Below are 15,182 nucleotides of genomic sequence, written 5' to 3' on the forward strand. Positions count from 1 at the left end.
GTTACTGCTCTCTCTGTGTGGAGAGGGGCCCACAGCCCAGGCACTAGTGGGCAAACACCAATACCTCCCTGCTCTGAGGTGCATGTGGGACTGAGCCAGGAGAGCCTCTAGTTCACATAGGGAGCTTGATCCTCTTTTGAATAAATCTTTCTCCAGGCCTCAGATTTTAAAAATGCATAATAAATATTTATTTATGGGGTTGATTCATTGATTAATGAATAAAATGTTGCTTCTCAACTTAATTTTTGGCTTCTGTAAGAAACATTTAAGCCTCTGTTTCCTCTGATCCACCCAAAGATAAAAGTCCCCTTTCTCTCAAACTCAAAACCCCTTGAGAAAATGCCTTATGGGACCCAGTCCCAGATTGGTTCTTATGGGACCAGTTTTTTCTTCTGGGTTGCATATAAAGACACTTTATAAACAGAAAATAATTAAAGTCAGAAAGAAAATTGTCTGATCTCTATTTGATTCTCTCAAAGAACATTTAAGGAAATCCCATTCAGAATCCACATTTCTGGCACAGATCAAGCATTCCATAAACAGCAGTTTTGCTTATGTTTTTATTACTAGTTTTCATTTATTGTTGTTCTGTTTTACAAACCCCTCCCCAGGGTTTCACCTCTACTGGGGCTCTGTCCTGGAACCCTAAATTCCTTTTGTGAAAGCTCTTGTTGAAACACACATCTTATATGAATCACACAGAAAGTCATTATCAGCCAGGACCATAGCTTACATTTTATCAGATTGGCTTCAACCATTTGCCAGAGACCAAAGTAGCAGAACCATGGAACCCAGTGAATAAAAAAGAAGTGTCCTTGCTCCCAAAGTGAAGAGCATTCAAAGTGGCACTGGTAAGAGGCTCAAATTTCCTAGTCTAAACAAAAAACAAACCCTTTGAATGACTATGACAGAAAAACAATAATCCACCCATAGTAGATGGAATTGCTTCTTATACACTTGGAGAAAGTAGCCACCTCTAAATGCTGTGAATGTGAAAGAAGATGAATTTGCAGACTTTCTATGTCATAAGGCAAGTGATACAATACAAACAAATGGAGCAGTAAGGTTCTACTTTGTTACCTTCTACAAGAAGCACTGAAATGAAGAGTGTATGTCTCTAGCATTGACTTAAAGATGCAGTTCGATTGGTCAATTATTGAGAAATATACCATAACAAGAGAAGGTCAATTTACCAATCAACAGAAACTTTTAAAGCGTTAACTTTTTTTAAAAAACATCTTTATTGGAGTATAATTGCTTTACAATGTCATGTTAGTTTCTGCTGTATAACAAAGTGAATCAGCTATTTGTATACATATATCCCCATGTCCCCTCCCTCTTGCATCTCCCTCCCACCCTCCCTACCCTACCCCTCTAAGTGGTCACAAACAACAACAACAAAACAAACAAACAAACAAACAAATTGTGGGTATATCCATACAATGGAATATTACTTGGCCATAAAAAAGAAGGAAGTAATAATTCATGCTACAATGGGGAGGAATCTTAAAAGCATGCTGGTGAAAGAAACCAGTCACAAATGCTACCTATTGTAAGATGCTATTTATATGTAATGCATGGAATGGACAAATATATAGGGACAAAAAGTAGATTCATGATTGTTTAAGACTAGGGGCACAGGCAGTGCTGGAAGATGACACCTAAAGGGTATGGAGCTTCTTTCTGAAGTGGTGAAAGTGTTTTAAAATCGATTGTGGTGATTGTTTCACAACTCTGTGAATATACCAAAACCCACTGAATTATAGACTTTAAATGGGTGAACTGTATGGTATGTGAATTCTATTTTAATACAGCTGTTGTTTAAAAATTTATTTTTTTAAAGTTAGCTTTTAAGAACATTCCACTGCTTAAATTCTGAATTCTACAATTGCTAAATAGCTTTATGTTCTCTGCTTTGCCAACTGTGTGACCTTAGTCAAGGCACTTAAATTTCTGAGCATATCTTTAAACATTCAATGAAAAGGCTGGGCTAGATAATCACTGCATGACTTTCAAGGGCTAAGAGATTGTGTAAATTATAATCATTTATAATTTTATCTGCTGAGTAGAGCAACCTACCACAAATCTAGTATAAAAGTGCTAGTCCCACTTCTTTTTTTTTTAATTAATTAATTTATTTATTTATTTTTGACTCCGTTGCATCTTCATTGCTGTGTGTGGGCTTTTCTCCAGTTGCAGTGAGTGGGGGCTACTCTTCGTTGTGGTGTGCGGGCTTCTCATTGCGGTGGCTTCTCTAATTGCAGAGCACAGGCTCTAGGTGCGTGAGCTTCAGTAGTTGTGGCTCGTGGGTTCTAGAGCACAGGCTCAGTAGTTGTGGCACACAGGCTTAGTTGCTCCGCAGCATGTGGGATCTTCCCGGACCAGGGATAGAACCCATGTCCCCTGCATTGGCAGGTGGATTCTTAACCACTGTGCCACCAGAGAAGTCCTAGTTCCACTTCTTAATATTTATATGCAAACCTCGTTTTATGGCGTTTTGCTTTATTGTGCTTCTCAAATACTGCATTTTTTACAAACCAAAGCTTTGTGGCAACCCTGTGTCGAGCAAGTCTATTGGCCCCATTTTTCCAATAGTATTTGCTTACTCTGTGTCTCTGTATCACATTTTGGTAATTCTTGCAATATTTCAAACGTTTTCATTCTTCTTTTTTTTTAACATCTTTATTGGAGTATAATTGCTTTACAATGGTGTGTTAGTTTCTGCTTTATAACAAAGTGAATCAGCTACACCTATACATATACCCCCATATCTCCTCCCTCTTTTGTCTCCCTCCCACCCTTCCTATCCCATCCCTCTAGGTGGTCACAAAACACCTAGCTGATCTCCTTGTGCTATGCGGCTGTTTCCCACTAGCTATCTATTTTATATTTGGTAGTGTATATATGTCCATTCCATTATTCTTTTATTTGTTATGGTGATCTGCAATCAGTGATCTCTGATGTTACTATTGCAAAAAGTTTATGACTCTGAAGGGTCAGATGATGGTTAACATTTTTTAGCAATAAAGTAGTTTTAAATTAAGGTATATATATTTTAAAAAGACATAAGGTTATTGCACATTTAATAGACTACAATATGGTATAAAAATAACTTTTATATGCACTGGGAAACCAAAAAATTGTGACTCTCTTTATTGCGGTGTTTCCTCTATTGTGGTGGTCCGGAGCCTATAATATCTCTGAGATATGCATGTATGTAATGTGCATCTTCTTCTGTTTATGTTGCTACCTTTATCTTTAGTCTGGGCTGATTAGCCTACTTCTTGTGAACAATATTATTGTTCACATTGAATATCATATTATAGTTTACAAAGTGCTGTCAGGCTAGAAGACAGGCAATAGGGCATAATCATAAAAGAGTGGTGGCTCAGGAGCCACACTGCCTGGTCTTGATACCTTCTCTACTACTTCCTAATTGCATGACCTTGGAACAGTTCCTGGTGCCTCAGTGATGTCAGCTATATAAAAGGAATACAAAAATACCTACTTTGTAGGGTTACTGTGAAGATTAAATAAATTAATACTTTAAAGTGCTTCAGACAGTTGCACAGCCCATAGCAAACACCCAGTGACCATTAGCTACAATGTTATTATTATTATCATGTCCCTTGTTCTTCACAAGGCTGAAGAGGCATTCCCAGGGACTCTTCAGAAGAAGCAGCTGGAGGTCAAGACAAGCTTGACTGATTGCCAAAGGTCACCCAATTCAGAAGTGTCTAGAGATGAGAGCGGACCCGAAGCACTCTAGTTTCCAATCCAGTGATCTCTCTACACACTGCTTCCCTGTGAAACTAAGGGCTGGAGTTTGACCATTCACTGGTCTGATGAGCTTTACTCCAGCAGAATCTGCCTGGTAGGTCAGACAGTACCCCACAGTGCTCCACCAGCCATCTCAAAGTTCTCAGCTTGAGAACCTTCAAACAAGGCTAGTAACTATAAAGCTTTCTGTGTGGGGCACAAACCTGTACATATAGAACCTCCCAAAGACTGCTGCCTTTACTTCCTTCTCACTGGAAGTAATTAATCTCTTCTTTAATAGCCACATCACTTTATCTGCACCTCTTCCATTTGGCATCATTCACTTCCCAGCACATGTTATGGAATCCTGCACACATGTCTTATCTGCTCTGCTACACTGCTCACTCGTTGAGTAAACTGTTGCTGCCTTATTCTTTTTATACCTGATTGCGTACTCTATCAGTATCTGTTGATTGAATGGATGGATGCATGAATGAATGAAGGTATACTTGAGCGATTGAAGTATTTGGGATCAGAATCAAACCCCTGCAGAAAGACACAATTTAATTCAGCTCTAGTCAATTTTGAGTGGTGAAAATATCCCTGGCACTTTACCAGATCTTATAGGGGATCCAAAACATATGTCATAGTCTCTTAAAATTTTTTGGATGGGCAAAGACTTATCTTCATGAAGAAATTATACCTGAGGGAGAAAAAAGGAAATGATATAAGAGAGTCCTGGCAGTGCTTAAATTAGAAGGCTTCTCCAAAATTTCATTTTTTGTTAGTTGTTGGAAATTTGGAGCACATTTACGTATGAAAACATTGTCATAAATTGTGATCTGTTTTCAATATTGGTCCACAATATTTTGCCAGAAAAGTCAAAGATGGAAAGGAGTTCAGAATTTATCTGGTGAAAACCTTTCATTTTATAGAAAATACAGTGTGACTTTCTCAGGATCACACAGTGGGTGAACTGAGACTAGAATCTGAATCTCTTGACTTCCTATTGTGTTCATTTTAGTAACACTCAGTACTAATGACAGAAAAAGCCATCATCCTGACAGTGCACTGTATTTATATCAATATTTATCAAACACCCATTATGTGACAGACACTGCAAATGTTTTTTCACCCAAACTACTGCAGACCCAGGCATCATCCTTGACTACTCCATCTCCTTTCTCTACCTTCTCTCCTACCTGGTCCTGCTGATTTTACTGCCTAGATATTCCTCAGATCTATCCCCTTCCCCCCACCCCTACCATCACTTTCTTAGTTCAGGTCATCTTAACTCTTATCCGGCCGATTATAGCAGCTTCCTATACAATCTCCAAAGTGATTTGTCTCTGATATCTTAAAAACAAACCATATCATCTCATTTCTCTGCTCAAAATCTTTTCATGAGTCCACACTGTCAATAGGATAAAATGTATGCTCCCTAACTTGTTCTACGAAGTTCCCCATAGTCTAGCCCTCCCTACCTCCCTGTCACTCCCTGCCTCCCACTGGGTGCTACAGTAACACACACCTGCTTGCCATTCTCTGCTCAGACCATGATGTCATTCCTCCCTGTGCCAGCTCAGTCCTCCTCCCTTCCGCCTGGATCCTCACCTCCCCACTCTTCTCACCTAGCTAGTCTTTATCTGCCCTTAGGTAACAGAGGTATCCATTTCGCTCTCTCCAGGTTGCTTCCAACCATCCATCAACTGAGTACAGTTTCTTGAACTCCTTACCCAATGGACTGTGACAGAGGAAAATTCAAAGCAATCCTTTCACCCCCTCCTTAAGTGATCAGAGAGTTTCTAAAGATTTGAAGTGTCCAAGAGCTTTGCTTGGGTGAGAATCCTCAGTATTGCTGGATGCGCTGCATTGACTGAAGAACTGTGGATGGTCTCTCTGAGGCAGAGACAGATTGCATGCAGTGACTCTGAGTACCCAGAGAGCAAGAATAGTCAGGGTTCTAGATGTAGATGGCCAGCTACCCTTGCAGGAGGATTGTCCCCAGCAGCCACTGCTGGAGTGGTCCTCTATGTAGGTGCTACATCCAGGCAGCCTGCTCTCTTGTCCACCAACCCTGGCCTTTCCTGGCCCAGTATCTCGCCTCTATAAACTGCTCTCTCAGGGACTTAGGACCCTGACACTTTTCTCTCCTGTGTCTCCCCCAGGTCCTCTCACCTTTTCTCTCAGATCTTCTCCAACAAGGGGTGATTCCACCATCTTTACATAATAGGGGTGTTGGCCCATCAGGGCCCATACATATTTCTTAAAAGCCTATTTAGCAGGTTATGATCTGTGCCATCTGGCAATTTTTCCTGTCCAGTCTTTAAACCCAAAGGTTGATCATTTTCCCAATGAGGGCAAGAAGGTGTTTATTTTGTGCCACAACATTATCTCTCTAGTTAGAAAGAAATTGGTGACATTTATTTACAACAGGGCATTTTGCTAAGTTTTGAGACTTAGTTCAACATCACCACTGACCAGAAGTCACTCTAACAAGCAGTATTTTCTCCCCTCCCCTCCCGCTGGGCTGGGTGCCTCTCCTCTGTGTCCCTTAATAGGCAGAACAATATCTCTCTCGTTGCACTTATTGCACTGTGTTGCAATAATCTGTTTATATGCCTATCTCCACAATGCCTATGAGTTTCTGAGATAAGACGAACATGTCTTATTTGTATTCTTTATCCCAACACGTGTCTGACACATAGTAGATGCTCAATAAATGATTGTTGTTGTTTCACTGACCTCCTTTGCTAATTGGAGTAAATCAGAGAGCTGGCCCCTGCCCTCAAGGAACTTACCTCCCATTTAACATTGATTATTACTGCTATGAATGATGATCTCTTTCTGATAAGAGGGGTAGCTGAGACACCAAGAATTACTATGAAGATGGGAGACACATAGAAATACATTTAGCTAACCAACAACTATCAGATCAGCTGAATGGCTAGCTGTGATGATTCAGCATCAGTCAGAGGCCTATGATAAGAAGTCCACCAGGAGCCCAGGTATCTTACATTCTCTGCAGGGTTCTGGATGAGATATACACTTTGTGGAGGAGTGGCGGGGGCTTTGACCCACAGAGCACAGAGTCAGACACCAAAGGGGTATTTAACAGATATTTCTTCCAAAGCAGCTCCATGTCGAGGGAAAATCCTAAAGTCTGGAGAAGAGCTGATGAAAAAAAATAAATAAATCTAGCAGAGTCTTAGGAATGCATGAAGGGCGCTTAAAATAGGAAGTTTTATGGGAACTTTCATTCTTACAGAGGAGATGAGGCAGGTCCTTGGCATATAGATATCTTTCTAACCTCTTTTCTCCGAATGGCAAAAATTGGCAGAGAAGCAAGATCTAGTGGTGATGAGGGACTTCAGCTAGCAGGACATCTGCTGGAGGTCTCATGCAGAACAGCTGGTGAATTCTTCCCTTGTCTTGCTGACAACTTAATCTCTCGGTAGGTAGAAAAAGCAATGAGGGGGAGCTGCTACTCAGGACTTAATTATGACCAGTAAGAAAGACCTGGATCATGATGTATATGTTGTAGAAAACTGGGGGAAAGTGACTATGGCATTTCTGAAAACTAATAATAAATGATAGGGTATCCTCTTATTATAATAAAATATGGCAACCATCTCAATACCTTTTGGAAAGCATTATATGAATACATTAGTTCAAATATTCAGATCAGTGTACCCCAGACACCAGGAGAGCAGAGTTTTGAAAGTTCAGAGCAAAGGATTATAATCTTATGACCCATGATGCAAAATAAGAATGGAGCTCCACTCTCTAATGGGATGGGCACTTCTAAGAAATGAAATTCAAGTAATATAACCATGAGTCATCCTGATAAAAAAAGGAGAAGGCAGCTAACAAAACCCATGGGGCTTCATAAAGAGTTCTTTGATGAGCTCAGATTGAATAAAGCCCTGCACAAAAGATATAAGGAAGAATGTGTAACTCATAACAAATCCAAAAGTTCACGTGGTCCTATAAAGACAGTAATAATATTAATGCCCAATATTTACTGAGGATTTGCTGTTGTGCCAAGTATTGTTCTAAGCACTTTACATATATTAACTCATGGATTCCTTGGAAGAACATTATGAAGTAGGTGTAAAATTTATCTTGCTTTTACAGAGGAAGGTTCTAAGAAAACAAAGTGATTAAATTACTGACCCAGGGTCAGAAAACCAAAAAGTTGGGATTTGAATCCAAGCAAGCTGGCTCCAGAGTCGGCACTCTTCACCCCTATGCTCTACTTTTATCTACTTCACAACTCTTCTCAGGCCATTGTAGGCAGGTTCAAGAGCAGAATGCATAGGTCTTTGGCAAAATAATAATTTGATATGGCTTTTAAAGGGGATACTCCTGTAACAGGAAGAAGAAGGAAATATAGACTTAATGGAGGAGACAAAATGGGAACAGATGTCAGAGGAAAAGCAATCTTATTAAACTCTTCTTTTGTTGCCATTTAATTTGAAGCGAGAATTTTTTAAGTCGGAAAAGGTAGAGTAAACATGGTTGTAATAATGGAAGCCAAAATAAAAAGGAAAAAGTTTCTCGTTGCTCCAAAATAATAGCTGTCCTGGATTCTGGGGATTTTAGCTGGCCAGAAAGGGAACAAGACCCATTTGTGCTGTGATGGTATACAGGGTTCCCCTGTCAGGAGGGGTAAAGGGGTGATAGGCATGGAACCCAGGACCCTAAAGACCACCCAATTCAGCTCTTTGTCTCATTTCACTCCATATAGTTGACTAGATTTTGCTCAGTTCTGGGCAGACTATTCTGTGGGAAGCATTCATCAACCATTCCATCCATGTCCAGAGGAGGAAAAGCTGATGGTAAAGAGTAGATGCTGTGCTGTACGAAGATCTCCTGATGGAAATGGGGCTCCCTGTGACTATAGATGTAACGTTTGCATGGTACCTCACCATTCGGAAAGTGCTTTCAGGTGCATTATCTTCCTTGATCCGCACAATATTCTTCCCCAGTAGATGCTCCTGGCCTATTTGATAAGAAGGTTAGGGGAGGAACCCAACACTCTTGTAGAATTGGAAATCAGTTTACACCAAAAGCTCTGCCCACTATCCCAGACTCCTTCGTGGTTGCTGTCTTCAATCATCTGAAGGGCAGTTGTGTAGAACAGGGGTTATATTTGTTCTCTTATCTCTATCTGGGATCCAAAGGGAAAGGAATTTCCCAGCAGGGTGGCACCCTGATCCTTGAAGTGTTCAAGTGGAACCCAGAGATTAGCTTATAAGGTTATGCTACTGATTGGAGTTTGGTCTGATACCATAGTGGTCCTCAGATTTAAATTTCATGAACAAAACAGCAACAACAACAACAGTGATAATAAATGGAGGACCGACACAGGATTAACACTCTTACCATCTGCCTTTTATCAGCTGGTTAAAAAAAGGAAACTGAACACAGAGAGAATAGTCTACTGCTACATTGCTTTTTTTGTTTTCACATTTTGCTGTAGGCTGGTAAAAAATTTGTCACAAATTGGCAACAGTCCACAGCCCATTATTGGGAAACATTGGATTAGAGGGTTTTTAAGGTTCTTTCTAATTCCAAAAATTGTACACCTCCAAATCATACATTTTGTTACCTAATTATGCCTTTCTTATATTTTAGCTAACATCCTGAAAGCATTCTCAGTGCCGAGAAATGTGTTAAGTTCTTTACACGTCAGGCAACTTAATCCTCTAAATAACCTTATGTCATCGGTAGTTGCTGGTCCACTTTCAATGGAGACCGACTCAGAGAAGTTCTATGACTTATCCCAGGTCACATAGCTGTGAATTGAACTTTGGTCTCTGCCTTCAATGCCTCTGCTCTCAACAACAATATTACATGTCTTATTATTAAATACAAACAAAGTATTTCAAATATCTTCCTAGACTCTGAGTTACTAGATGGCAGGGTGTGTACATTTTAGCTTGCACCAAATCCCATGATTGATGTTAGCACAGTACCTCTACTGCATTAAAAAAAAATTAGAAGTATTTATTAAATACCTACTGTAGGTATTTAATAAATACCTTCCTGAGGTGCACAGAAGATATTTGTTGATTAGCTGATCAGCAAATTAGTATAGGAGAATGTTGAATCTATGAAATTGGTGAAACAGTTCTCTCATTTCACTTATATGCTGCCTGAGTATTCAGTTTCACAGAAATCACCAGCAAGGAGAGTCTTTTCTCGACTTATCAACTCAAAGGAGGAAAGTCCTGATGTTCTATTCCTTCTCAAACTCTCCTCCCATGCCAAGGAGAACAGCAAGGACCCTGTCCTTTATTTCCTGTGTTCTCCAAGCAGCACCAGCTGCCTGCCTTGCAGCCTGAAAGACCAAATAGACTCCCCTCTGGGTCTTTTTGAGCCTCTGCACTGTTAAAAGGCTGTTGGGAAGAACCCACTGTGAACCAAATAGTGGGAAAAGCTGGTTCTCTGAGAAAAGGGGAGAGGACTTGGGATAATATGGTGAAGAGGAAAGATTCTAAAGGGACCAAGAGCCTGATGGTTGACTTCACAGTTTATATTCATATAATGTTCATGATGTGCCCACTGTCCTGTGTACAGAAGGGGTTTTATTGTATTGCACTGCCACCAGAACAGTGAGAAACCATGTAACTTGCCAAGAACGTCCAATCAGCATAGTTGTTATCTTAGTCTGAGCACAGCAGATGTGACTGAGCAGCCTCCCTCAGCTTGTCCTGAGGACAAGGGACTCAGGAGAGGCTGCTGGAGCTGCCCTTGCTGCCCCTCTCTCTGCCACCAAGCTGGAGCTGGATGTTCCTCTCCCCCTGTCAGCACTGCCCTTCCCACAACACCTGTACACAGTCACCCAGTGTCAAGGCTCAGGGATTGTGAACAGATGAGAAGGAAAGTGAGAAGAGTAAAATCTATCCATGACAACCTGAAGGTGGCAATAATCATATTTACTTGAAAATTGCCTAAGAATGAACTGTGCATTCTTGGGTGGGTATGCAAATGTATGCAAATGAACCCAAATGAGAAACCCTCTTAACTAGTTTCTACATCTGGATGTGACCCTTGTGGTGAGGCCAGAAGGAAGTGGGCTCTAAGTGATATATTCTGCCCAGTTCTCCCTTTGGGCTGGGGGGCAGGGGTGGCTGGATAAACATATTCTTTGTTCTCTAGGCCACCTTTTTCCCATAGCTGGGATTTGGGATTTGAGATTTGGGCACGTAGCTCTTGATCAATCAATATATATTGCTTTGCTTCAGTGTGATCTGATCTGGAGAAGATGGGCTTTGTGTTCTCTGGCCCCTTCCTCATTCCCCAGCCCCTCCCATCCCAACCTGGCCCAGACCATTATGTGATAATATGACAACATTATCATGTTGCTCTCAGTACCAGAATAAAAAGGAAACATTCTATACCCCTAAGCCTCAACCATCAGCTAGAAAACAAGAAGGCAGAACCTGACTCACTTTAAGGTCCCTCCCAGAAGGTCAGATCTGAATGTCTGGAATCGCTGATGGAAAATATAGCTACAGGGCTGTGCTGTGATGACTCATCACCAGCTGGATGCAAGAGAGGAAGAAGCAAGGGCTTTAAAGTTGAAGTCATTCTGGAACACAGACCCGGGTTCAAATCTTAGATTTTTCTGGTTCCTAACCATTTATGCTTGAACAAGTTGCATAATTTCTGATTAGATATTCCCTTTTGGTACTTAACCTCTGTCCTCCGTACATGCGTTAATACACACAACAGACATTTAACATTTAAAATGCATACTTTGGGGCTTCCCTGGTGGCGCAGTGGTTGAGAGTCCGCCTGCCAATGCAGGGGACACGGGTTCGGGCCCCGGTCTGGGAAGATCCCACGTGGCGCGGAGCGGCTGGGCCCGTGGGCCATGGCCGCTGAGCCTGCGCGTCCGGAGCCTGTGCTCTGCAACGGGAGAGGCCACAACGGTGAGAGGCCCGCGTACCGCAAAAAAAAAAAAAAAAAAAAATTAAAAATAAATAAATAAATAAAATAAAATGCGTACTTTGTGTCCAGTACTGGGCTGGGTTATAGAAATTGAAAGATAAGGAAGCCATAGACTCTGTTCTTAAGACACCTAGTCTAGTGGGAGCAACACACAGGGACAGAGACTAAATAACACAGGGTAAAGTAATTATTGTGCCCAAGATGCTTTGGGAGCACAGAATAGGTGCACCTAATTCACCAACCCAACCTATGAGGGTACAGAGGATAGTTACAGGTTAGGGGACACTTGAGTCAAATCTTGAAAGACAAGTTTAGGCATTGACCAGACAAAGGGGAGATGTAGAGAGCTTTTCAGTCCAATGGAGCATCCCCATGCAAAGGCATGGGGCCCCGAGAGAAGATGATTTGATTTTGGGGAGTCGTGCATCATGTCTGGAACTCAGGATGCTTGGCGAGGCTGGAGAGGTGGGTTAGGGGAAGCTTAGAGAGGACTGTAAGTGCCATGCTAAAGCTTGGCTTTCCTCTAGGATGGTGGGCCCGTCAGAAGGCTGGAAATGCTAGTTCCTCCACTTGCTCCAAGGAGCTGGATCTGTGTAATCCCAGCCCACATCCTACACCGTGGACCAGAGCTACTCCTTGGCACAGCTGTGAGGCTGGGAGAGTCTATCTGGGCTCCCCCACCTCTGCTCATCCTTCCATTTGGTTCTTTGTTCCTCCTAAGCTGCCTGATTTTCTGCTGTTGCCCTCGACCCTCCTTGCAGCAACATTTCTGATCAATTAACCTGCACTTAGTGTCTGTTTCTTAACTCATTGCCCCTCTTAAGGGAATATATATGTTAAAAGAGGAACCCGGTTGAGGACAATGTTTACCAATGAGAGAGAGCTTTCTAACAGCAGTCATTTCGGGAATCAGCAGAGTGGACATGGGTGGCAGGGATTAGACTATGAGGCCTTCCCCACACCATCCCGTCCCATCCCCTTCCCACCCCCGACACTCTCAGACCACACAGTAGATCCGAGACAGCCTGCTGGAGTTACGTCTGTGCCACCAAATGCAGACAAGCCCTGGCCAGTGAGGATGGGGCAGCATGGCCTTTGCCTAAATGGCATGGTGCCCAGACAGCATCTGGAAGGGGAATGTGATGTGTGGCTGTGGCCACAGGCAAGTGTGAGTGTGCCTGCCTGCCTCTGTGTATGGTGTGACCCTGTGCGGTCCCCTCACTACCTAGAGGGAGTGATCCTTTTCCATTCTGTGGCTGGCAACCCCTCAACACATGGTCACTTCTTATCCTCTCTTACCTCATATCTGACTTACTGACAGTTTCCCACTGTTGCCCTTCCTAGAGATCCCGCTCACCCAGAGTAAGAGGAGAAAATAAAGGTAGAAAGACTGTATTCCCCATTGCCCCACAGCCCTCAAACCTGTGCCATTTGGGGCAAGACTTGAGGAAGATCTTTCCTTCTGGGGCAGAGGGAGTCTGGGAAGGAACCTGGGTGTGGTTTTTATCTCACTTTGTCTAAAGCATGGAAACAGTCTGTGCAGGACCTCCCCCCCTCACCCCGCCCTGCATGATAATTCCTGAATTTTGGAGTGGAGTCTGGAAGGCAGGGAGACTGGAGAAGTGAAAGGTTCGGGGAACCAGGTCTCCTACCTGCTGGGGGTGGGGTGGTAGATGGGGGATGCTGGATGAAAACAGCCCAGGTTGAATATCCAACAAATTGTGCGGTGCTCCCCAAACTTCCATGAGCCAACAAATCACCTGGGATCTTGTTAAAGTGCAGATTCTGATTCAGCCGTGGGTCTGGGGTGGAGCCTGAGAGTCTGCATTTACTACAAGCTCCCAGGTCTTGCCAATATTGTGATCCATGACCCACACTTTGAGTGGCAAGGGTGTAGAATATGTAGCATTAATCTTTCCCAAAGAGTTGGGGGGAAGCTCACCGTGGGCTGCTGAGCAGGCAAGTTCTCCCACAATAAGGAGACTCCAAAAGATGCCATATTCCAAGGGACAGAAACTATAGGAGAGAACATGTGGGAAGAGCTGGAATGTGGCCATTTTAGGGTCCCTGGGGAAAGGTTGGGTATCATAAACAGCATTTAGGTGATATCACTTTTTGGCAGTCCAGGAACACTTTGTGCTCTGCCCTAAATAATACTGTAATGCAGCAAAAGCCAGCCCAAATGCCAGCAAGATGCCTGCAACAGTCCCTATTATTACCACCCCCATCACCCCCCCGGCTCAGCCTCTCTTTTAAAGGCACACTTCCTGGGAGCTTCCTATTAAACTGCCTCAGACAGTTTCTGTTAGCCCTTTGGTCACAGGGTTAAGTGGAGACACAAGGACAGAGGTGGAGGTGAGTCTCAGCAGTCCAACTCGTTCTATGTACTATTGCCTTTGTAAAAACGTTTCAGGGGAATTGCCCAGAAGGCAATGGACAATTTAACCAATTGCCTGCCTGGCAAACTTTAATACTAATTGCATTGTATTTCCTCCTAGCTGTAACTCATTTCACAGCTTCCACATCTGCCAGTTCATTTAATCTTTATGTCAGATCTGTAAGCTAGGCAGGCCAATGTCATTACCTGCCTTTTCTCAGGTGGGAAAACTAAACCTCGAAAAGCTGGTAAATGACACGTTTCAGAATGCCATGATCCCTGTCTCCCAACTCAACCCAATGCTCTATCCAAATACCCATTTCTCATATTTTGTATTTTCCCAGGAATTGAAATGACCCGTGGAGTCCCTAATTAATGGCCTGGTGTCCTGGGGAGTTGTCAACTCTGGTTTTTAGAAGTTACCTAAATTGAGATCATCTAAGACATGGCAAGGGGCAGGAGGAATTTGGTAAGCGATTTCTTAGTTTTACCACTTCTATTTATTAACGTTAATTCTAGTGAATAACTTTCTAAAATATGTGTTTAGGCTTCTCTGCTTTATTTTCATAAGGTTCCTCAACTTCATAGAGCCTGTGTCAGAAAATAATTCTCTGGCTAAACGGGGGTCTGGAGAAGTGGAGCCGAAGTGATAATTTCTGACCACTAGGGGGACCCCAGGCACCAGCTACAATTTTTCTACAGCAGCTGGTGCCTGGAATGGTACCCACCGCCTGGAAAAATTCAGGTCAGGTGCATATCTGGCTAAGAATCCCTTTATTGTTCTACAAACCAGGTCTGGAAGAGACCAAAGCATCCCAGCTCTGAGCCAGAGGATTTTAATTCGAGGATCCAAGCAAAGAGATTAAAATGGTCACAAGTGAGACACAGACACCAGAATCAAAGAATATGCATTTTAGTTTATAGCTCTTTCATTTAACATATCACCTTAGGGTTTTCAGAGTCTTCTAGTCCCAACTATTCGGGTTCAGAATATCCTGACTTGAGTCAAGGGCTGTTGAAAAAAATCGCTCCCCGGGAGATTCTGACGCACTGCCAATTTGGGAAAAAGCTGCTGGACTGGTCC

The sequence above is a fragment of the Monodon monoceros genome, unplaced genomic scaffold (assembly GCF_005190385.1).
Source record: "Monodon monoceros isolate NGI ecotype Baffin Bay Population unplaced genomic scaffold, NGI_Narwhal_1 Super_Scaffold_18, whole genome shotgun sequence".
Classification (NCBI taxonomy): domain Eukaryota; kingdom Metazoa; phylum Chordata; class Mammalia; order Artiodactyla; family Monodontidae; genus Monodon; species Monodon monoceros.